The sequence below is a fragment of the Marmota monax genome, unplaced genomic scaffold (assembly GCF_021218885.2).
Source record: "Marmota monax isolate L192 unplaced genomic scaffold, Marmota_monax_Labrador192_F-V1.1 WCK01_AAM20220418_F8-fsc00002, whole genome shotgun sequence".
NCBI classification, from domain to species: Eukaryota; Metazoa; Chordata; class Mammalia; order Rodentia; family Sciuridae; genus Marmota; species Marmota monax.
This window is the reverse complement of record NW_026693571.1, coordinates 21,253,401-21,279,864: the sequence shown is the minus strand read 5'-3', so window position 1 is coordinate 21,279,864 and position 26,464 is coordinate 21,253,401. Positions and strand designations below refer to the sequence as shown.

The following is a 26,464-nucleotide window of genomic DNA, read 5'->3' as shown; positions in this document are numbered from 1 at the left end:
AAACACATTATCACTTAGACACATTTGGAATCTTGCTGAAGTAGAGGGGTCAGAAGACAATGCAAGAGAAGAAATAAAAGCTAATAGTTTGAAGGGGTATGACTTAGAGGACCACATAGTTTCTGGGGAATTTCCAATGGGAAAACCAATGTGGCTGAAGACATATGTCTATATTTTGCATTTTATATAGATATTCTCATAATAGTAAGTAATGTTAGGGAGTTAAATTTGACTTCTTTTGACGTGTTTAGACTGTCCCTTTAACAAATAGCAATAATACTGGAAAAAAGACATGTACAAATATTTGTTGAAGGTAGCAGAGTCCCTAGACCTCAGTTTATTGCATTATGTTTTTTACCTATTTCAACCTTATTAGAATTATTTTTATTCTTCAAATGTTGTCTTATAATTAATATAATTAATATAAATTTTGAATTTCTTATTCTGTTTTAAAACAGAATTTTTTTTCATAGGATATAATTCAATAAATGCATTTTAATGTCATTGAAAAAATATGTTTTAGGACAAAGGCAAACATAATTAAAGAAATACTTGACACATTAAAAGTAAAGAAATATAAATAAGGTCTACTGTCAACATATCATTTAACACTTTAGAGGAACTACTGAAATTATAAAGACATTGTAATTTGAAAAGAAAAATAATATATAAAAAATAAGAAAGGAAGACCTTAATTTTTGTCAGAGATTATGTAATTGTGGATGAATAAAATTATCCTTCAAAATGTCCAAGTCTTGCATTATCTCTTCTGGAGGGCTTGATAGTGTGCACAGGAAAGCGAAGAGGAGTAGGAGAGACTAGTTGGACAGGGACAAAGACCACTAAAGAGTGCACTCTCTAACTCACACACTCAGTTGGGATAATGGACAGAGATCTCCTCCTTGAAGGCAGCAAGATGGCTGAGTTTACTGTGTGAAGTACTCAGCTCATTGGTACTCAGCAGTAGCCTACTTTCTATGATCCACGTCAGGTACTCTTTCTTACTCACATTTTTTTCCAGTCATCTTTTCTTTGTTCTCCAAACTGTCTACTTTCTTTCCTGCCCAGAACCTTTGCATACTCTTCACCAGCTTGGTGTCCTATCATTCCCTCCTCACGCCTTACAGTATCAAAATTTCTCACCATTATACCCCACTTCCTTCGGGAAACCTTCCTTAATTCTTGAGACCTGGGCTGAAATTTTATAGCACTGCATACATTTCCTTCACAATTATCCATACTGTAATTTAGTTATTGTGAAATTAGTTGTTCAGCATCTTTGTTCATCCATGTTCATCCATCCTCTTTTCTGTACCCTCATAAGTTTTAAATTATTATAAAGGCACTGAAAACTCAGGCCTTGCCTATCGTCTTTATTATCAGAGACGTGTTTGGTATATGAATAATTTCCATTATGGAGGACCTTGTATTTTTAGAAGACCAGTCTCCTTAAAAACAAACAAAAAAAATTGCCCTTTAATCTAAGAGTAATCAATTGAGTCATTAAAAGAAGTCTGTTGCTTTCACAAAACAATCTTCTAAATACTATGAGACAGTTCTCTGTCCTTCTGTATTTTCTCTGTCATTGAACACCATTCATTCATTCACTGCAAAAACATTTATTGAACACCTCATCAGATGGCATAAAGTCCAGAGTTTTTGTCACTTCTCACATACACTATGTTGACAATGTGGTTCCACTTTTTCCCTCCAGTGCCCTTGATTTTTGCTTTTCTGTAGTCTGTACTTTTTTTAACTTCTGCCATTGAAGAAATACACTGCATAGTGCCTCTTGAAGTTTCTTGTACATATCTTCAAAATTTGACTCTAGTTTTCCAGGGGATATCATGTTTATTAGCAAGCAGATGGTGTTGACAATAAAAAGGTCACAGGGTTCAGTTGTAAACACTAGGTAAATTGTGGGTATGGAATGGATAGAGAACAAACATATTCTTACTAGGGAATATTTTCCTATAAATATTTATACTCAAGGGAAAGTGAAAACTATTGGAAGGTTTAATACAATATGAAACTTAGAAAGGTGTTGTTATGGCTTAAATGTGTCCCCCAAAGCTTAGGTGGTGGAAACTTAATCCCTAATGTGCAATGTTCACAGGTGGAAACTTGAAGAGGTGATTAGGTCATAAGAGAGGAGCTTTCATGAATGCATTGATGTCATTATCATGGGACCTGGTTGGTTATAAAAGTGAGTTAAGCTCTCTCACATTTTCTTGCCCTTCTACCTTCTGCCATGGGATACTACAGCCTGAAGGACCCCGGCAGAGCGTAGCTCCATGATCTTGGACTTCCCAGCCTCTTATACTATAAGAAATAAATCTCAGTTCTTCACAAATTACTCAATCTGTAGTATTCTGTTTTAGCAGCACAAATCAAACTAAGAGGGCTGTCTTCTTTCAAAATGAATATTCTGATAGAACTTTTTCCATACTTAGATTAAAAAAGGTAAAGATGTAATGAGTGTAAAAATGTAATCATCTATATATAATAAGGACAAAATTTTAAAAGTATCTAGAAAATCAAGAAATCTGTAGGACCAACATGAAGAAAATTTTCACTGAAGTATATAACTTTTTAAAAAAAATTCGTAAAGAACAAAATATTTGATAAAGTAGAAGTAAAAATGGCAGTCTGGGAAAAGGCTTTAATGATTTCCAAACTTAGGAACAGATTTTGGACAAAACAGACTAAAATGTTGGTATATTTAAAATGATAAAAAATATCCTTTAGTCAAATGTGAAAATAATATGTATAACACTGTGGTAGTTGCTCTTCCCCAAATCATGTGCACTTTGTGATTTTTTTTTTTGAATAGAACATCCAGAAAATATTTGTCACCTTGTGCTCCCAGAATCACATCAAAACCATGATATTAAAAGAAGACTTCAGCAGAGACCAGGTAACTTGGAGAAGTCTCTCCTGGATACCTGCTCAGGTAAGAAGCTTAGAAGATAAAATTTTTACCCAGGTAGGGATTTTGTTTTTTATGCATGGAACTTCTTATGGAAATCTTAGTGAGAAGGGGGTGGAGGTGGGAAACACAATAAAACCTTGTCTCAGTGGATGGTAAAAAATTATAACATAGTATAGTAGGCTCTACTTGGAGTCCAGCATAGGCACAATTCTGAAGATACCTGTATCACAGTGAAACTATCCATTATGGGACTGACAAAAGAAAAAAAACAAGATCAACTTCCTCATGAACCTATTCATGTTAATCAATTTCTGTGTGTACATATGTATTTAATAATTTACACACATTAGAATGTAAACTGTTTTATTTATCTCTATTGTCCTTTCAAATTTTTCTTTATGTAGACTTTTACAGTCTTTTGTCCAGAAAGAAAGTTTGGTTATGTCCTATAGAATTTTTTACAATTTTTGTTAAAAGGCCTCTATCAATTCAAGAAGTAAATAAATTAAAAAATCAGTTATGAAAATTGTCTCTCATCATACTGCAATCTCCATATTTTATAGACTGGATATGATAAATTATAATTATGTATTACATGTCTCATCTGGATGGTATGCCACCTGCCTTTAAAATGTGAATGTCCTTTGCTTCTGTTCTATTTTCGTTTGGGGTCCTCAGCACAAAACTGAGGCCAAAACATCATGGCACATATTCACTTGTAAACTTGAACAATTAAGAGAAACTTACTACCTATACAAGGAAAATCAGTAACAGGATCAAATGACTTCCACTGAATCACAATAAGTGTAGAAGAGAATTTTTATGATCTCATTAGCATTTTCAATGAGATTTGAGCATTAATAAAAAGAATGCTATAATGAGAATGGAAAACTATAAAGAAAATAATTCTTGAATATTATCCTCCCCACAGTAAAGCCCTCAAAATATGATTTTTGAAAGTGAGCAAATCTCAAGAGAGAAACAATAAAAAATATGGTCAAAGTTGAAACATAATATTTTATATTAGATGAAGAAACAGTTTCTTTGATAATAAAAATACAAAAGCAATATGCAAATGACTTGAATATACATAAAATCAAACATTAAAATAAAAGGTACAGATAAAATATAGTAAAGTAGCTGAAAAAAAGCAAAACTGAAAAAATAAAATGAGACTCTCCTATTCTGAAGAAAGACTTAAGTCCCCATATTCTCAAATCTTTTTCCTTTAAATGGTTATTCTATTTTCATATGCATTTAGATATCAGTGCACTTATACATGTATTGATAGATAGCCCATATTTACTAAGAAATAATTTGCAGAGTTGTTGCTTAATAATTTAAGTTTTTATAAATATCCTATATGTAGAATGCCAGGACATATTGGATTAGGAGCACCAGGTATATAAAATTCAAATAAGTAGTTCTTATCTTTCAAGAATTTCATAATGTTATGAAGATCCTTATAACTATGTATGTGGAATTTTGCAACTTTCAGGTGGTACCTACCTCAATAAACATTAATTTCCTTTTTTGCTTACTGTGTTCCACATGATCTTTCATGTATACTGCAGATGTTATTATAAGAACTAGTTCTTCTGTGACAGAAGTTTATCTGCAACATTTTGGTAATATTGTCATGCCTTATTTTATAATATGCAAGTTTACCAATCACCATATATACATACTTCTGTTTGAAATAAATTCATGTTGAAAAATTATCTGTCCTTTTTAATAAATTAAAAAAATCTCTCCCTGGTGATCATAATATTTTAGAACATATTTTAAGTTTTCATTTAAATTATGTGGGGAATTGGTATGTAGCTCAGTGATAGTGTTTGCCTATTATGTATAAGGCCCTATGTTTAATCCCCACTACTACGAAAAGGTATTCCCTCTATCTCTTACACACACACACACACACACACACTCACACACACAAACATACACATATACACATGTGTATATATGTGTGTGTATGTATGTTGTATATGTGTGTGTGTTTGTGTGTGTGGGTGTGTAAGCCAGAATTGCATGAATTGAAGTTCAGGGATGTGTATAAATAGTTTTGTTCTGTTACTTCTTCCTCAAATTATCTTATTCATGTGAATCTACACTTATTTTTAAGAATTGAAACATTTCAAAAATAGAGGCCATGGAGCTTTTCTGTTAGAAAAATTTTTAGTGATTAGTAATTAATTTCAGCTATTAATGGTGGCTGCCTGACTTGATAATATGCCCATATGTCTAACCAGTGCTAATCTACATTGTGCAGAGGTCAATTCATTTAGAGATACACATTTTCATACGTGATCATCAATATCCTTTGATAGTGAATTCTCTGGAGAATTTTCAGCTAATTCATTCTCAGTATTTAGTTAGTAGGAATTTTTATGTGATGCTGAAGATGAGAATAATCAAATAACTAATTTCCACAAAGGCATTATATCTACCTGCTACAAGTTTGTATTGTAAAATTTGTATAAATATAAACATTTAACCACACATTTGAAAATTCCTTTACACATATATGAATTACAGTCAAAAATACTTCTAGGAGTGCCTGGAAAATGATAAATGTGTTTTAATTGTCAATCACGTAATTTAATAGTCAAACTGTTGTCATTCCATCTTTTTTAAAAACACATGAACACAAGTTTTCCCCTGTGGCAATGTAAATGTTCTTTCTTAAATGGATAGTTATTCCAGATTGGGGCAGAATTGTAAGCAATATAGTATAAATGTAAATTACCACATATTTTTACTAACGGAAATGTTGGGATATTCTGGGATGTGGTGACAGCTGTCAATAGAACTAACAAAAATCAGTTGTGTCGTCCCTGAGAAGAAGACGAAATGATTAACGCTGAAGGTAGGGTTGAACAGAGGTTGTCAATAGGTACAGAAATAGAACTTCTAGACGGTTGAACACCAAGGGTACAATGCAATGAAAGAAAATTTAGTAATTGTTAGTTCATGGATAAATAGATCAGGCACTATTACAACAATGGAATTTGTGATATATAAATAGTCACTAAGGAAAGAGATTGAAATGAAAGATTGGATTTACAAGTGGGGAAATTTCTCCCATATCGTTAATCTGTCTAGATAAAACTTCAACACACTACTTACCAAATAAAATAATGTAAGTGTATATAAACTTTAAGGTGAACTTTCTGAGGTTCAACACTGTCTTCTCCACATAAGAACTATGATCTTTTGAACAAAGTTTACTTCTCTTAACCCTCTATTTTCTCATAACTAAGAATAGGATTATTCATACAATCAACTTCAAAGAAGTAAAAGGTTTGGAAATTAATATTTGAAAGAGTTTTCATCTGTGCTTGGTTCATACATTTTACACAAAATTTTATTATAGAGAAAAATAATCTATATTGGAAAAAAAACCTACAGACATATCCCAGAATCAAACTATTCTATGGGTGAGATAAAATATAAAGTCTACAAGGAACCGTAATATACTAACTCATACCAGTAATTTCATGAAGTCAGGATGCTTGCCTATGCTATGGAAAGTAGTACCAAGGCATCACTGTGAGAAAAACAGACTTGGCTCCAGGCTATTCTATGTTCTCCAAGCCCATTGAATTCTCCTAAAAATCATTTGTTTTGTCTAAAACTTGTCTAACATCTCTACCATATCCCCTTCTTCTGTAGAAAAGGGGGTATATAAGTTTTGGGATCTTGTTGAGCTGGTTGGTAATCATACCATATGATTCTCTCCAGGCATGTAATGAATGTATGTTTCTTCCTTAAATAATCTGCTTGTGTCAGTTTATTTCAGTAAACTTTTAGGAGGTGAAGGGGAAGTCCTTTTGCCACTACATTATCTACAATAATAAACTTTAAATAGAAAGAATCAGGTAAGGTAACATATATACCATATTAACACTAAGAAACACTTTCAAAAGAAAGATATTAGAATAATTATATAAATTTCAGACCAAGTAGTCTTCAAACAAAAAAAAATGTTAGTTATGAAGAAGATATTAGATGATTATAAAGTGGTCAGTTCCCAAAGAAGATACAAAACCCCTTAATGTTACTAGAAGTAGTGATGCACACCTGTGATCCCATTGGCTTGGGAACCTGAAGCAGGAGGATCACAAGTTCAAGGCCAGCCTCAGCAATTTAGTGAGAGCTTGTCTTAAAATAAAAAATAAAAAGGGTGGGAACTTAGCTAGTGTTAAAGCACCCCTGGATTCAATTCCCAGAAAAAAAAAATGTCTGTTAGGTTTGGATTTAGAATGTTCCCCAAAGGCTCATGTATTGAAAGCTTGGTCAATGCAGTAATATTCAGAAGTGAGGATTTTTGGAGATGATTAATCTATTGAGGTTATACTTTGAATGGTCTGTTGGAAGACAATAGAAACTGTAGGAGGTGGGGCTTAGTTGAAGGGAGTGAGTCCTTGCGGACATGCCCTTGGAAATTATCATTTGTCCATGGATCACTTTTATTTCCTTCCTTTTCCAGACTCTTCTCCCATGATTTTCTGGCTCACTTCATGTCCAAAGCAATGGGCCAATGGACAGTAGATCTAGCAGAGTATGAATGGAAATCTTTGAAAAGTGATTCAAAACAAATCTTTCTTCCTCCAAATTGTTGTTCTTAAGTATGTTCTTAAGTATGTTGTTAAAAAAGCTAACATGGTGTATATGTGCAAATTTACTGTTATAGAGATTTCAACATTCCTTTGTCAGTAATTGCTAGATTAAACAAGAGAAGATAATAATGATGTAATTACTAAAATAATACTGTCAATCAACTTGATCTAATTAACATTTATAGACTATTCCATTGAAAGAGAGCGGTCCATACACTCTTCTCAAGATTACATCAGAAATTCAATAAGATAGATGAGATTCTTTTTCATAAAAATACAGGAAGCACAGAAATAAAAAGAATCCTTTCAGAAAATAGAAGAATTAAACTGGAAATGTCAAAAAGAAAAGTTGAATAATACCCAAATATTTGAATATTAAATATATTTCTAGATAACACTTGGTTCAAAGATATCATAAGAGAAATTAAAAATAGTTTGAGTTAAATAAAATGAAAATATAGTTTATAAAATTTGTGTAATGAAGCAAGCAAAAAGCAATGCTTAGAGAGAAATTTGCAGCATTAAATGCATGTATTCGGAGAAAGATGTAAAATGAATGATATATGTTTCCATATTAGGAAAATGGAGAACAGTGAACAATTTAAATGTAGAACAAACAGAAAGAAAGAAACAATAATTTTAACAATAGAGTTTAATTTAATTGAAATTAGGGGGAAAACTTCCGAAACCAATAGCAACAGAGTCAGCCTTCATTGGTGAATTCCACAAAGAATTTAATGAAGAAATGATAATTCTCCATAATGTTCTACAAAAAAAGCAGCAGCTGCAAAGAAGGTGCTTTTTTATTTATTCAATGTTGCCAGCATTGCCCTAATATCAAACACCAGATATAGATATTACAAGAAAGAATAACTACAGACCAATATCTTTCATGAACACAGATATAAAATTTTTTCCCACAATATGAGCAAATTGAATCCAACAATGCATAAAAAGAATTACACACCATGACCAAGTGAGATTTATTTCAGGTATGCAAGGCGGGCACAAGATTTGAAAATGAAATAATGTAATCCATCATATCAAAAGGTTAAAGAAGAAAAATTATTCAGACATATCAACTGACACAGAAAAATCATTTGACAAAGTAAAATGCTCATTTATGATGAATGCTTCTAGCAAACTAGGAAAGGAGGAGAATGCCCTCAAACAGATATGGAACACATCCAAAAGCAAAAGCTAACTAAGTGGGGGTACACAGAATGCTTTGCTCCTAAGATAGGGATGAAGGAATGATTTTACTTTTGTCCTCTCTTGTTTGATGTTGTATTGGAAGTTCTTGCTAGTGCAATAAGAGAGGAAAAAAAATAACCAGTATGCAAAAGAAGATGGAAAAAATCCTGTCTTTGTTCACAGATGAGATAATTGCCTATGTAGAAAATCTCAAATGGTTTAAAAATTACTGCTTCAACTAATGAGATTACAGTAAGGCTTTAGGATGCAAAGTGAATAAATAAAAGTTACCTTTCTATATACAAGCAACAGACAGTTGTAACATGAAATTTAACAAAACAGTACTATTTATATTAACATTCTTTTACAAGGAAATATCCAGATATAAACCCCATAATGCATGTATAGTACCCATGTTTGCAATACCAAAATCACAAATATTATAAACCTTCATCAAAGATATCAAGCACTTCTAATTAATTGGACAGGTTTCCCATGTTTATGGATTAGAGTGAATATTGTTACAATTCTAATTCTTCCCACTCTTATCTGTAGATTCAATGTAATCCCTATAAAAATTCCAGCTGCTGCTTTGTACACATTGACAAACTTAGTAAAGACTTACCTGAAAAGGCAAAAACACTGAGTATAGCCAACACAACAGTAAAGAGAAACAAAATTAGGGGTCTGAAACTGTTCAACTTCAAGGTTACTATACAGAAAATAGATATCAAGATAGCATGGCTTAAATTGAATATCCCAAATCTGAAAATTCAAAATCTGAAATGCTCCAAAGTCTAAAACTTCTTGAGTACTGATGTTAAACCACAAGTGGGAAATTTCATATAGTTAATTATATAGTTCATATAGTTAGTTTTATGTGCAAAATTTTTAAAAACACTGTATAAAATTACCTTCAGGCTATACATTTAACATGTATGTACAAATTAAAGCAATTTCATGTATAGACTTGAGTCTCATCCTCAAGATATCTCATTACATATATGCAAAATTGGTTAAAAAATCAAAATCTGAAGTATTTCTAGTCTCAATCACTTCAGATGATGGACACTCAAACTGTGTCAGGTTAAAAAAATATAGGTCATTGACACATAATGTGGAGCTCAAATCAAGTCCCATAAACTTATTTATGTTCTTTGATAAGGCAATTCAAGACAAAATGAACATTATTCATCAAATGATATAGGGAAAATTGGACATCCATATATAGAATGCACCCTATACATAATACTTTTTATCTTTCACAAAAGTTAACACAAATTGGATCATAAACCTAATTACAAAACTATAAAACTAGAAAACTACCAGAAGAAAACCTAAGAAAATCTAAATAGCACATTTAAACACAATACCAAAAGCAGAATCCATGAAAGAAAAAGATTAGTACGTTTTAATGTTTAGTCATAATTGATAATTGGAAGGAACTAAGATGTCCTTCAATAGGTGAATCAATGATCAAACTGTGGTAATGCTATTATTTAGATATAAGACGTCCTTTTAAAGCTCATGTGTGAGACAATGTAAGAATGTTCAGATGGGAAATGGTTAGTTTATGAATGTAGTAACCTATTCAGTGGATTAATCATCCTGATACAGTAATAATTTGAATGTGTTAATGAATGGCAGTTGTTGGTAGATACAGTGTGGCTAGAGGAGGCAGATCACTAGCAGTGTGCCTTTGGAGTTTATATTTTGTCTGCCATAAATGGAGTTCTCTCTGCTTCTGGATCGCCATGCCCTGAGCTGCCATACTCCACCATGCCCTTTCTGTCTCACCTTGGGCTCAGCACTTTGGAGTTGGACAACTATGGACTGAACCTATGAAACTGTGAGCAAAATAAAGTTTTCCTCCTCTAAATTGTTCTTGTCAGGTGCTTCAGTCACAGTGACGAAAAGCTAGCTATAATAGATGTTGTATTCATGCAAAGGAATATTACTCAGAAAAAGACTCTTTACATACATACACATAATTATGATCCTTTTTAATCTTTTATAGATAAAAAAGGAGCTCTATCAAGCCACAGAAAAACTGGGGTGAATATTGAATGCATGTTGTTAAGTGAAAAAAATGATCTCACAAGGTTATATTTTCAATGATTTTACAACATTCTGGGAAAGAAATAACTTTAGAAATAATATAAGGATCAGTGATTGACAAGAGTTCTGGGAGTGGGGAGGGTTGAATAGGCAACACAGAAGACTTTTTAGGAAAGCAAAATTATGTGTACAGGCTATAGTGATATACAGATGACATTACACATATGTGGAACCCACAGGATCCTAACAGTATAAAGAGTAATTTTAACATATGCAAATTTTTAAAAATATTCATTAAGGAAGTCAGGAGATACTAGAATGAAATGCAGACTGTGACAAAACAATCTAACTGTATTATAAATGTATGAAACCAATAAATGAATGTATCTGAAAAGAATGCAGATGGAAAATTAATGATATTATCATGCATCTTATGAAATAAGGAAAAGAATAGCAAGTCAAACACAAAACGGGAAGAATTCTAATAGAGCTAATAAACATTTGATGATACTGTATGGAAGGTAGTGGTGGGGTATATTGTGCACAAATGCCCTATATAGTAGATGAAAATGAAATATAGTTTCCATAGATATTAAAATAATAAGAAAATATAACAAATAACTTATGCCAACAAATTTGCAAACTTGTAAATTTAGATAAATTGACAAATTCCTACAAAAACATAAATAACCAAATGTGACATAAAAACAGATAGAAAACATGAAATCATATATATATTTAATATATAAATCCATAATTATATTTATGTGTATGTATGTAAAGAGTCTTTTTCTGAATTTCTAGCTAAGAGCAAGGCCTGATTGATATTTTGACTTTGATACATGCATATATATCAAAATATACATTATTAATATTTGATGTATATAAGCATATAAATATAGTTATTCATGTTCGCATCCATCTCTCTATATAAAATATCTGACCCAAATTATGTTTGTTCTGGGGATGCAAGGCTAGTTAGGGTACAATTTATAAATTGGAACAATTTACTATATTAATTAGAGAATGTAAATATTCATCTCAAAAGAATTAGAAAAAAATTGATAGAAAAGATTCATAAGAAAAATTAAACAAATTAAAATGACAAGCAAAATTTCACAATGTCATACACAGAATTTAAAGACTGGCCCTAAATGATTTGGCTTTTATATAATCCTCTGGCTTTAGATGTGGTGGAACCTGTGAATTTGAGGAGTCATTACTCATGTGTTTATGCTGCATTGCATGGAGAAAAGGTGGGACATACCCTGATCTCATGACCAGAATCTTTTTAAAAATAGTTTTATATTCTTGCTAACAGAAAGGGGGAAGTCAGGGAGACTGAAAGAACCATTTCTAGGAAACATGCTGACACTGAGCAAGGAAATGGAACATGAGCTCTTAGATCACTCTGAATTGAATTTTGCTTACAACCTGACAGAACCTAGATGTGGATTGTTCTCCAGAGTCTCCAGATAAGAGCAAAGCCTGGCTGGCATCTCTATATTTACCTGCAAGACTCTACCCAGTGAACCCAACAGAAGCCCTTTGGTCTTCAGATCTACAGATTTGAAAGCTAATAAATAGAGGTGTTCTGAGCTACTAAATTTATGACAACCTATTTAGCAAAATAAACTGATACATGTAGTCTGACAAACTATACTCCCTCCAAATATAAAAATGGAAAACCATATAGTACACATCACAGTTAAAAGCAAAGTAATTTTAACTTTGAAGTAAAAACTTGTTTGCACAGGTCCATTATCACCACTTCTTATCAATATTGTTTGCTAGATGTCCCATTCAGTATAAGGCAAAATAAATATATGAACAGAAAATGAATAGTTATTTTCACAAATCATAATTTTAATATAAAATAAATCAATGAAATTAATGAATGTTTTTATAATTCTCACTGAATTCAAGGCCATTATATAAAACTTAATTGTATAACTATATACTGGCAACAAACAATCAGATAATGAGCAGAAATACACCATTTGTAACAGCTTCTGTATCATCACAGATTTATAATATTCAGGGGAATGTCTAATATAAATTGTCTTGTCTCCCAGAAAATGCTATTTAGGATATTGCAGAATTTTTTTAATGGTGAGAACTATCCAGTGTTTGCATCTGCAGTCATCTAATTCTTAATTGCAATGTTTTTCTTGCATGTTAAAAATCTTTGTATTTCCATTTCACATTTGGGCCCTGTGTTCCTGGCATCTTAGCATTGACTGGAGCTTGGGTAGGTAAATCTCTTGTGAGCAGACATTTTTTGGACTACAAACAGTCCAAGGTGCCATGGCCTCTTGTGGATTGCTCAAGCTCTTGTTTCTCAAGCCTGGCTGTGATTTACAACCACTATGGAAGCTGTGTAAAATAATGGTTCCCAGACCCCACCTCTGGCTTTGGTTCCAGGCTTGGAGACGTTTGAAATGCTTTCTTTGGGATTCTATTGTACCTACAGATTGAGAATCACTTGTGTAGGTCTATAATACAGTAGCTCTCAACTATGTCTGCACATTCAAATCACCTTGGAAACCCTATAATACACTGATGAGTGGGCCCAATCCCACATACATTAAATGTAATCTCTGGTTAGTTTGTGAGTGTATTGATTTTAATATAAATTTCCCATGTGAGTCTATTGTGCTATCAGGACTGAGACCCTCATATACAATCTGCTTCTAAAGGCAGTATTCTTGTTTATTATGATATCTACAGCAGCTAGAGAATAACCCTGTCTATGTTTCTCCAGCTGAGGATGCTGTGACTCTTAGAAACTAGCAAAGACCTACATCTTTAGAGTTTCTTCCTCAAGACACTAGCTTTCCCTAAGTTTGAACATATTCGATATTGGTTAGCATTTCTTTCTATTTCTTTGCCTAAAATGGTGGGGTAAAATGTTTCATTAAGCTTTATTATATATATACAGCATTCACGAAGACTTAGTAGTTTCTAATAAGTTAAACTACTTCTTAAATTTCTCTCTCTCTTCTGTTTCTGTCTCTATAACCACATTTTCCCTCTAATATATTGCATGTAGGCCAGTATAGTTTGCTAGTCAATTTTTGCTGCTATGACAGAATACTTGAAACTGGGTAATGCATAAAGATCAGACAGTTATTTCTCACCATTCTGAAAGTTGGGAAGTCCATGATAAAGTTGCCGACATGTGGTGAAGGCCTTCTTGCTGGAAAAAGGGCACTGAGATAAACTCTTTCCATCAAACACTTTTATAAGGGTACCTAGCCCCATTCATGATGGAGTCCCTGTCACCTCTCATAAGGTTCCACTTGTTAATACAGTCACATTGGTAACACCTAAAATTTGGAGTGACTATAATCAAACCATAGCCCTGGCATTTTATGTTTTTTTTTTCTTTTATGGCCTAGATGTGTGATTTTCTAATTTAGCCCTCTAAATTTTATTGCACATTATATTTTGGTGAGAAAAGGGATATCAAGAAGTTGGGGGTCTGATAAATCATCTACAGTGTAATCAAATCTTTTGCTCCTTTTCTTTCTTTCTTTCTTTTTTTTTAATTGAATAATTTCTCACAGGAAACATTCTGCCATTAGAATCATTCACACAGGCCTGGATGTAATTAATGGTCAGTTGTCCTACCTTCTCCCCAGGCCTGTTCCATCTTTCCTATGTCCTGCTTTAAAGCCTCAATTCTAAAAATTTACAAAATATAATACATATTTCTTTATTTTAATATGATTGTATCACTTTGAAACAAATAATTTTTTATTGTTGTCTTCTTTTTATTTTCCATTGATCTTCTTGGTCTTCCCATTCAAACTTCCGAGATTTCCTGAAACCTCTTTGTACAGTCATTCTAATTGAAGAACTGATGGTGGTTCCTCAATTGCTATTGCTTTAAATTCTCTTTCCATATCTCTAAGAAACTTCCCATGAGTACCTTCTGTCAGCCTAAGTAACAATCAGAAATATATTTTCTGAAGAATAGTGGTATTTATTTGGTAGTAGCAGAGTTATAATGGGAAAGAGGGTCCAGTCAAGGGGAATATTTTAAAGGCAAAACGTGAGGGATTTTCATAAGCTACTTTGATACAAAATTCATTGGTCTTGGAGATCCCAGGCCAGAGCTGGCCTCAGCTAATAGGTGGAGGTGCCATTGCTGGGCAAGTGTTTGATCAAGAGCATCTTGTCTGACTTATTGCAGGCTTCTAGAATGTGAAAGATAAACTTTGTTACACAGTTCTGTGGCATACTGTGGGAGGCATACAAAACATGGGATGCTTGTAGAATGAGAAGAAATCTTTTGTGTTTTTAAAATTGTGAGAAAGTACTCAGGCAGGTCGGCGTGAGCCCTATTATTTCATAAGTTCCTGACTCTAATTTTGTCTGGGTCTCACAAAAAAGATCTTATCTTGTTATTATCAACTGTTAAATTTCCAAGATCCTGGCACACTCTTGGAGATTATTTCAGATTTGGCTTCTCTTCTGTTAAATTTTTCTGATTTCATATATTTTTTACGTATTAGATAGCAACTAAATTCCTCTCATCCAGGGATATCTTATTTTAAGAGAAGGTAGAATAAGTAAATTTTGTTCTCTTTTTATTTGTCTATCCTGGTCTTTAAGGCATGCTTTTTTCTTTTCCTGGTGTGTGTGTGTGTGTGTGTGTGTGTATTTATATTTTTCCTAATATGCAAACTTTTCTTCTAAGGAAATCTCCCTCTTATCATGAGCTCAATAACACTATCTTCTTTATTTGGTTTCATCCTTCTACCACTCTTAGTATGAAAGTAAAGCTGATTTGTACTTTTCCATCTTTTAAAATAACTTCCACTTAAAAAAAATTATATGCAAACTTGACTTTTCAGACAGTGTTTTAAGAATAGGCTGTTTGAGTTGCCATTTTAGTCTTTGTGTCTGCAATAATTTAACTGAGTTGGTTTTCTTCTCTAAGCAGAATAGAAGGCATATTCTGTTTCTGATGTGGGCTCCCTTTACTTGGTGTTGATTTATAAAATCTTCTCTGTTCTTATGGGTGAATCAATGAAAATTTATAGTTAGAGCATATATAATTTAAGTCTATTGATACAGTTTGGATCTTGAATGTCTTCCAAAGGCCATGTGTTGAAAGCTGAAGGCTTGTTCCCCCGCCTGCATGTAGCACTATTGGTAGGTAGTGGAACCCTTAGTAGTTGGGGCCTAGTGGAAGAAAGTTAGGTTATTGGGAATTTTCCTTTGAGGGGGATATTGGGACTCTTCCTCTTTGTGTGTGTGTGTTTTTTTCCTTCCTGGCTGCCATAAGGTGAAACAGTTTCCTCTAACACATGTTTGCACTATGATACACTGTCTCATCCATCACAGGTCCAAAAAGCAATGAGCCAACTGCCGCAGTCCGGCGGCAGCAAAATAACGGGGGTGACTTGTGTAGATTGATACAGCAGGAGTGGGAACCGTTTATTGTAGGACAGGAGGGGTATATATACATTCCACACAGCTTATCTTAATTAACATAAACTAGATACAGCAGTCAACCAATAAGGAATCTCCACACTTAATGGCTCGCTGGCGTTACTTCACAAACCACTCCCTCTGGCAAAATGCCAGGCGCCATCTTGACTTGTTTACAGACCCTAACAGCCAACTCTTCATGAACTGAAACATTGAAAATGTCCTCTTTTTAGGTTGATTATCTCAGTTAATGGTACAGTAATGGAACACTGACTAACTCACATACTGAGCCTAGTAGCTGGGAACACATAGGGAAAGGAAACTTCAAGAGCTTATAAAATTCACCCAAGCTCAAGGACTTGGCCCTATTTCAGGTTTCTCTTTCTAATTGAATACAATTTAGGCAACATGAAAAATAACAGCATAAATGAAGGTAGGCTATATGTGTTCAGATTAGTTATTTCTAGAAAAAGAACATCTTAGTTTCTAGCCTCAAGACTAAGTTGAACTCCAGGCCAAAAATTTCAGGAAAGCCAGAAGACTTGTGTTTTGTCTCCTGATTTTTTGGATGATAAGAAAAGCAAAGACTTCCTTTCCTTAATTCAATCCTTGCCCCATACTAGCCTAGCAATGTTGGATTGACATAAATTGAAAGAGATCTGTGGAAACCTCCTTTATATAACCTGCATTATCTAAAGGTTGAACTTTGACTGATTGTGATTTTTTTTTTCTTTTATAAGGCCAGTGAAGCCTATGATGGCTGAATTCTTCTTGTTGTGAACCTGAAGACCTCCTAAAATTTGAAAAGGTACGTTTGTATAAGGCTAGCTAACACATTCCAACCAGCAGAAAGTGAGTTAATTGTACAGTAATGGAACACTGACTAACTCACAGTCATATTGGTGAACCAAGCCATATTTTACTATTGAAAAAAATACCAGAACACTTCAGGCTTAAAGGAGTATTTCTAGGACATATCAGTTAGTACCAAAGGACAGTAGCACAAGCCAGGGCACTTTCTATAAAAATGTCATGAGGAGAGCTAGCACTTAAAATCTTCTTAGGTATAGAGTTAGTGGTCAACTTAAAATACCCTCCATGTATAACTACCTAACTATTGCAAAACAGTAAGTTTCAACTAGAATTTTAGTGTTATCATCCCAAATTCCACTTCTTTATAAATATGTTTTCAACTCAATGCACCAGATCCTTTCATTTCTATGAAGTAAAAATTACTTCTACATGCTCTACTGCTGAATCTTACAGGGATAAGCCTATCCATTTAGATTAAGGGACATCTCTTTAGAATAAGCAGAAAGGAGGAAAGAAAATATATGCTTATTTCTGTTGCCTTCTAAGAGTGAAAGTTAGAAGTGACTGATATGCCCATATGCTCTGTCAGACTCACCTTTTCTCCAGGGGAGAAATAAAGGAGTACAGATTGACCATACCTTTCACTATGAGCTCCCTCCACAAGGAGGGACATATTAGGAAAAGGGAATGAGTGTCTGCTATCTGCATTGTGCATGTTCCCCACCCCACTGATAAAAAAAAAAAAAAGGACAAATTAGAAAATTTCTGGAAATTTTTTTTCAGGTGCACTAATTTAATTCACAAGCTTAATAGCTTCTACTGAGAGTTTTTAACCAAGGAAGAAAACAAAAGTAAATTTAAAAAAAAATAATGAATCTGTTTCTCTGAAAATAATAGGCCTGTTTTGTACTAAACTGAAGGATGCTTCTCCAGGGATCAGGAAGCTCAGATTGAACTTGACTATAGAAATAGGTGGGGCCCCTGCCCCTTTCCCTTCTTCTCCCACCCCTTTGCCCTATATAAAGTTTTTTCTATTCCTCCCATGTTCCCTCTCCCCATCCCATTATGAGGCAGCCTCCTTATATCAGAGAAAACATTCGGCATTTGTTTTTTTGGGACTGGATAATTTTACTTAGCATTATCTTATCCAATGCTATCCATTTATCTGCAAATGCCATGATTTTATTGTCTTTTACTGCTGAGTAATATTCCATTGTGTATATATGCCACATTTTTTTATTCCATTTATCTACCAAAGGACATCTAGGTTGGTTCCACAGTTTAGCTATTATGAATTTTGCTGCTATAAACATTGATGTGGCTGTGTCCCTGTAGTATGCTGTTTTTAAGTCCTTTGGTTATAGTCCGAGGAGAGGGATAGCTGGGTCAAATGGTGGTTCCATTCCCAGTTTTCCAAGGAATCGCCATACTGCTTTCCATATTGACTACATCAATTTTCAGTCCCACCAGCAATGTATGAGTATGCCTTTTCCCCCACATTTTTGCCAACATGTATTGTTGTTTGTCTTCATAATAGTTGCCATTCTGACTGGAGTGAAATAATATCTTAGAGTAATTTTGATTTGTGAATGTGACGGGAATCATTATCCAAGTACATGTATGAAAGCATGAATTGTTGTGAACATACTTTATATACAAACAGAGATATGAAAAATTTTGCTCTATATGTGTAGTAAGAATCCTAATACATTCCACTGTCATGTATTTAAAAAATAAAATCAGTTAATAAAAAAAAAGAAAAAGAAATATGTGGGCCCAAGAAGAAAGAATATGGTTCCCAGGCTGGGTTTGTAGATGAGGAAATAACAATAGAGGATCTCTAGAAAACTGCACAATTCTTAAAATTCCACACACAGTCTTCATTTTCATTCCTCAGAGAAAGAAGACAGCTTTTTAACTAAGTGACTTTCCATTTCTTTCTGATATACCAAAGTCTGAGAGATTCTATTGTCTATTCTAGGTGAACACTAAGAGGCACAAAGTTTTTTCATTAAATTTATTTTTTGTAATCAACACAGACATGAATATTGCTAGGTTTTTGTCTTGTAATTAGTGTAACTAGGAAAATAAAAATGATAATTCATCTAAGAGGACTCTATAAGCTGAGAAATGAAGATCAGGCATTACATTTTTACTGGGGTCTTCACTGAATTAGAACTGATGGAAAACAAAGTTCAGTGCAAAGATGGGCAAAGATATTCCAGGCAAACATAAACAAAATGAAACCAAAAGTAGTACTATTAATATAAGACAGAATAGAATTCAAGGGCAATATCATTAAACAGGACAAAGATTTTTATTACCTAATGTAAAAGGTGAAAGCTGAGAATAATCTATAAACATAAAACTTTATGCACCAAACAATGGACCAGACAAATCTATAAATGCCTAAGAATACAAAAGAACATTGTATAAAGTTTTAATTTACACTGGTTAATAACATAATACATTTCAGAATTTGACAGATCAAGTTGACAAAAAAAAGATTCAGGTAATAATGCAGTCAGTGATTTTATCTTTATATATATAGACATAGATATTTATGTTGGAGGATTTTCTTTTGTTCTCATACATTTAAAAGTTGTTAAATATGTATTTGCCAGAAAAAGTATTATAAATCATAAAGGACTATTTCGTAGAAGTCTATAGAACGTACTTGGAATAAAATAAGACATTTTTTAGTAGAATTAAACAAAATTATTAAAACAAAAAGAAAAGACAGGGAGATAATAACAATCATGAAAAAAACCCTGAAAAATAAAGTCTTAAAACCAAATTATATTTAAATATGTAAAACAATATTCCCTATTTGACAACTCTAGTTACAGAAAAATATGGAAAATGCTTTATTTAGTATTAGAATCTCTAGATAAACTTAATATTAAAGTGTGATAGATACTGTATAAAACACTTTAAGAGAGATATAACCAATATTCTTCATAAAAATAATGTACCACACATACAGAATTGTGCTAAGATAATCCACAATGACTAAGCTCAGAACTGTAGATAGTTCACTACACTAAGCATATAAAAATATTTCATTATGTCAAAATGTCAAAGATATGATGTAGTAATAGATGCTGAGAAGACATGGTAAAATTCAACAACTATTTCTAATTAAAGTTCTACATAAAGTATATATAGAAAAAAATGCTTAAAATAGTAGATTTTTTTAAACAAAAATTAAGAACAAATGTATTAAATGGTAATTTCCTAAACCTAATTCTATTAAAATTATAAATATGACAGTAGCACCTTTATGACTAATATTACTCAATATTGTAGTAGAAGTCCTATTTAATAAAAATAAAGTGAAATAATTATTTTCACTTCAATTTCTAATAAACATAGGTATTTGCTTAGTTTTGAGCACAGTCATTTCCCCCTAATAGTATCTGGTTATATGTTATGTATTCTTGTTATTTCTTTATTGGGGACACTGATCTAATACTAATCACGCTCTTTACCAAGTTCAAAAGTTTCCCTAAGTTCCTTCCTAAGGAGTCTAACAACGCAAATCTTTGCTCCAACATTAATGTTTGAATAAAATAAAGATATGGTAAAATATGTATTTTGTAAATCATTTTCTCTATATCTTTATAATATTATTGATTATTAAAGTAACTTAAATGTTCAAACAAAAAATTTCCACCTGGGAAAATATAGGTAATTTATAAATATTTATGTAGATTTCTATATACACTTTTGGTAAAGTCTATACTATAGTACATAGATTTACATTTGACAATTTTAAGACATTGACTTTCTATGAATATGTTATATTTCTGTGTTATGCAAATTTTGTTTATTTCCTGCTATAAAAGTTTATAATACCTGTGCTTTTCTAGTTAATTTAATGCAAATATTTTTAAAAAAATCATTGTGAATTATTATCTTTTGTTTCTGTTCCTAAGTCATTAACACTAATATCAAAATAACTACTCCTTTTGTATAATAAATAAATATATATACATATATTCTTATTAAAGGAAGCAGTACAATTTTTGATGTAGGAAATAGAGATGAAACAGCAGAACTCTTTGGCTATGTCAGAAGCAGACAAAGGTGACTGGAATTCTGCTTCTGTGCAAGATGTGTGGCCACTGAGTCCCACTAACGTGGCCAGAGTTATGATCACTGCTTGAAACATATGCTTAAAACAGGATAAAAAGTTGGAGTTAGACATTATGTGAACTTGTGTTATGGTGCTGCTAAAAGAAACACATGTCTGTACTGACTCTGTACTTAGGGGATGCTAGTTGACACAATTAGTGGATCTGTTGATCCCTTCAATTGCAGTACAGAAAGGAACTGATAGATTGCAGGCCCCAGTGGACTGGTTGGAGGCAAATGGCTTAAACTACCTTTGTCAAATACACTTCAAAGTAACTTGAGCAAAAGAAAAATGATTTTGAATAATTATTTCAGGTAGTGAGAGAGAATGCCATTCCTAAATAAACAAAGCCTTATGAAGCCAGTAGACAACCAACAGAAAATGTCAGAAAAGAAATAGCTAGTTTTAGATGTAAAAGAATATTTTAGAAATATTATAATTTAAAAATAGATTTTTTGAAAAAATATCCTCAACAGATGAGGTATACTTAAGTTGGAATACAGTTGATGAGATGATTATTTAGTATAACTATCATATGACCTAGCATTCCCTCTTCTGGGTATTTGCCCAAAGGAAATGAAACAGTACCTTGGAGAGACATCTGCACTCTCATTTTCCCTTCAATTTTCTTCACAATAATCCAACCATCAAATCAACCTAGATGTTCCTCAGTGGATGATGGATAAAGAAATCTTGATGTTGGTATAGATGTAGATATGGATATGGATGATGTATGCATATATGTATATTATACATATATATATGTATATATATATCATCTATAAAATATATACTGCCATTTGCAATTATAAAGAAGCACTTGCAGAACATTATGTGAAGTGAAATAAGCCAGATACAGAAAGAAAAATATTGTATGATCTCACATTTGGAAAAAAAAATATGAGAAAAGTGGAATACATAGAAACAGAGAGTAAAACCATGGTTGGGGTAGGGAAGAGAGGTAGGACAAAGGGTACAAATTTTCAATTATTTAGGATAAATAAAGTCTAAAGATCTAATGTACAGCAGGAGGACTATAGTTAATAATATTGTAATACATACCAAAAATCTTTTGAGAGCAGATTTTAGGTGCTCTTACAACACAAATATACACATATGTGAGCTGATGGATACACTAAATAGCTTACCCATAGTAATCATTTCATTAGGGATATGTGCATCAAAAATCTGTACAATAGAAAGATCCAAAAATTTAAAAAAATATTAATAAATATCCAGATATAATCGCCTTGCTTGATGGAAGAAAACACCTCTACCGCGTAAAAGCATGAAGTTCAGAAGCATTGAAATTTAAAAATTTAGATTAAAACAACTAAGAAAAAAATTTAAAAAGCATTTAGAAGGAAATATTTGATACTACTTGATTAGTTTTCTTATATGTGACTTTTGAAGCAAGATTGAATGCACATAGGCTATAAAAAACTGTGTGTATATATATATATATATATATTATATATAATTTACATATTATATACAAAACATTATATTAAATAATGTTACATATTGAATGCTACATAAACAAAGTAAAAACACAAACTATTTTCCATATTCACATAGAAATAGATTCTACAAACTGATAAATAAAAAGCAAATAAAATAGAAGAGTGGGCAAAAGATGCAAACAAGAAGAGAAAAGCCAGATGGACAATAAAAATATTTTCTGAGTAGGTGTCAGGAAAATGCAAATTACAACTACAATAAGAATATTTTCTTATGTACAAGATTAATAAATACAAAAAAAAAAAACCCCACCCTGTCATCTAGTATTGGAGACTATGATGGCTAATAGGAAATCTCATAGATTCCTGGTGAAAACAGTGGAAACAGAAGAGAAATGTGTTCAGTAATGTCTATTTGCTTTAAAACCATTTTAACCTAAAATTATAAATTTATGTATTCTATGGGAAGAAGTGGACTATTTCATTGGGACTTAGCATTCTTTTATAGTGAAAGCACACTGAAATGGTGTGTCCTGAAGATGTTTAAGTAGAGAAGAATGCTCTGTCTGGGCAGCCAGGCAGGCCTTAGGAAACTATGCTCCTTTGGTTTGAATGGGTTCCCAAATTTCATATCTTGGTAACTTATTCTCAAAATCATATGTTAATGGTATTTTGAGGTGGGGGTCTTTGGGAGGAAATTAGGATTAGATGAACTCTCTAGGATGAAATTAGTGGCTTATAAGGCAAAAGCCAGGAAAACATGCTTTCTTTGGCTCACCATGAGATGCCCTCTGCCATGTCATAAACCAGCAGTGATGGTCTCATCATATTCCAAGCAGACACTGACACAGTGCTCCTGGACTTCCAGAATCATAGATTGAATAAACCTCTTTCTTTTATAAATTACCCAGTCTGTGGTACTCAGTTATAGCTATAACAAACAAATACACATGACTATCAAGACAGTAGAGTTGTGATTGCTAAATTGTGTTGATGATTGGCAAGAATAAAAAGAAATGAGAATTGTTAAACAAGCTGTAAACAACTGTTTTAAAATCAGAAAGCCCCTGTTGTGGCTTATAAAGATGTCCCCATCACCTGTAATAGAGGAAAGACATAATTGGAAAAGGTAGCCTAAAAAGCTAATTGTGGAAGCTGCAGAGGTGTATAGATAATTGAACTCCAGTCAATTCAGTTCTGTTATCCAAGGTTGGCATGTGGGTAAAAAAAACACATGGAATCCTGGAGATGGAGAAGCTAGTAAAATGCTCCTAAGGATGTTTATTATATTGGCTCTCTTGATTCCCATGCTTACAGATGTAGCCTGCATTTGCCTTCAAAAAGTACATATATCCACTGTGATGGCTGGTGCTACAGAAATCTTTCCCTCTAAGGTAACATATGCTCTCATCAGATGTTTATCACCTTCTTTCCTAGCTGCCATATTGATAGACAGGATTAAATCCTTGCATACCCCACCTGATATGTTGGTACTGATGAAGGAAAAAAAAACCTGTACCACTAATGACTTATAAGAATGATAGGCACATACCAGCAAGAGCCACAGAAGTACTCTGAGACAGGATGTTGATGGTAATTGACCTAGGGACTGGAATACCATGCTGGGGGAAAAATTCACTTTGTCAACAGTGGGGACAATTTTCTAACAAGAGATTTAACACGGTAGAAAGGACTCCAGGGAATGTGGGTTAAATTCACTTCTGGGTGTCTTTTAGAATCTGGAAGAAATAGTGGACACCTCTCAGTGAAACTTTAGTACCTGAGTTTCCCAAGGAGAGCATAAGAAAAGAAATCAAAAGTTGAAGGAAGTAAGTGATAAAGCTTACTTATTAGGTCTAGCCAGATGTAGTGGCTGGAACATATCCACTAGAGGATTTTTTCCATGAAAACACCCACAGAGTATGCAAGTTACCAAAGCCATAACAAATGTGTTGACAAGAGGAACATCAATATCACTAATAAGTTCAGGAGGGCTCTTCTTGGCAAGTCAGGCATTGGAGGTAGCAGAGGCATTCACACAACTGAGCTCATTAATACCTGTGGGATGAAGGGCCTTGAAGTAATAAAGGCCAAATGGCAAAGTGTAATCACTAGATGCCAAGAACCCACAGTTATAATATCATGGGAAAGGAAGGAGGAGAAACCAGAATGACTTGTCCTTCAGAGTTATACAGATGGATAATGGAGTGTAGTGGCCTCAGGGTGAGACAGATGGGTAACCAACAAATAAATGTGAAGTTGCTTAAAATCTATAATATAAAAAGAAATCAAGAGCAGGGAAGCTGAAAACCAAGGATGCTACCCCAAGAATAAGTCATGACTCTTTCTTTGTTTCAAGATTTAAGCCAATATTTATATTCAGAACCTATTACTTGAAAGGGTGCTGGTTACCTGTGTTACTGGGCAATATCACTCCTCAGTTCTGGTCTTTGAAGGAAAGATGCTGGTTAAGAGATCAAGTGAATAAGCATAAAGAGTTTATTTAGTATAATGGAAGCATGCTCCATGGAGAGTAGAGCAAGCTGACTTCCAAAATGGTCTGAGGTTTCCACATGGGGGTGGTGGTGGTTATATTTGGTCTGGGAACCTTGCTCCTCATGCATCATGGATTTATCATGGTTACTGCAAGTTTGTGCCATGGCTTAGTGCACCTCTGTTGGTTTCACCATGTTGGAAATTTATATTAATATCTATACAAAACTTACAGGGAAACGCCATAATGAAAACTACAATGAATTGGGGGACCTCCAAATGATAATGCTTCAGTGCTCTATGCATGTGTTGAAGTTGGAAAGTCAGGAGCTTCCTTCTTACACTAGAATAATAATATATAACCCACTTGAGGGATTTTCTAACCTCAGGATTATGGGTAGAAATTCTGTCACCCTAGTAGAATGATTTTTCATCCCTCAAGATGGGCTGATCCCTATTATTCCTTCCCCAATCCCCTATTCATGTCTATTGATCTGCAGCCTGTGTTAACACCCAGGAAGGGCCCTGAAGCACTATGGCAAGTACATAATATCATGATTCACCCAGTCCTTCCTCAATATGACCTATGGCTATTTCCTTGGGTGATAGTACATAGGGAGAAGGGGAATAACCAGACATTTAGAGAACTGATAGACATGGAGTCTGATTGATGCTGGTATCTGAATACCTCATCATAGTCCTCTTGTCAGAATGGTAAGGTATAGGTCCCAATAAAGGGTTCCTATTAAAGTGTGATTCCCAGTGAGCATACCTGACCTGACATTTTGAGTGGTCAATTTTGTAGGTTTTGGATACAAAACTAGCAGCAAGAATAACTATCATGCTGGATCTTTGTTCTTTAATATAATAGTTAATACACTGGTGAAAGTCAAATGGAAACTTCTGAAACTGTCTTACCCTCTGCCCTTCCTCCACACAGTGTATCAAAACCAATAAATACCATACCACTGGAGAAACTAATTTCACCACTCTATCTGTTCAATTCTGGCTCCTGTGGAAATCAGAGGGATACTTCAGTTGGAGGAGGGTAGCAGCCCCAATCATTCCTACTGTAATACATACGGTATCATTACTAGAGTGAATTAATAATACCTGAAATACACATACAGAGTCCTTCTATTTCATTCCAATTAGGAATCAGGCCAGGCATGGTATTGCACACCAATAATCTCAGTGGCTCAGGAGGCTAAGGCAGGAGAATCGTGAGTTCAAAGCCAGCTTCAGCAAGTTAGTAAGGCCCTAAGCAACTCAGTGAGACCCTGTCTCTAAATAAAACATAATAAAAAAA

At 33.4% G+C, this 26,464-nt stretch overlaps 1 long non-coding RNA gene across 1 annotated transcript; it reads left to right on the top strand.

The window, feature by feature from the left end:
- Positions 1-2,836: 2,836 nt before the first annotated feature.
- LOC131424719 (uncharacterized) lies at positions 2,837-26,200 on the top strand. The gene is made up of 3 exons (XR_009228183.1): positions 2,837-2,953; positions 16,992-17,059; positions 26,096-26,200. It is a non-coding gene; the product is annotated as an uncharacterized LOC131424719 (long non-coding RNA).
- The last annotated feature ends 264 nt before the right edge of the window (positions 26,201-26,464 follow it).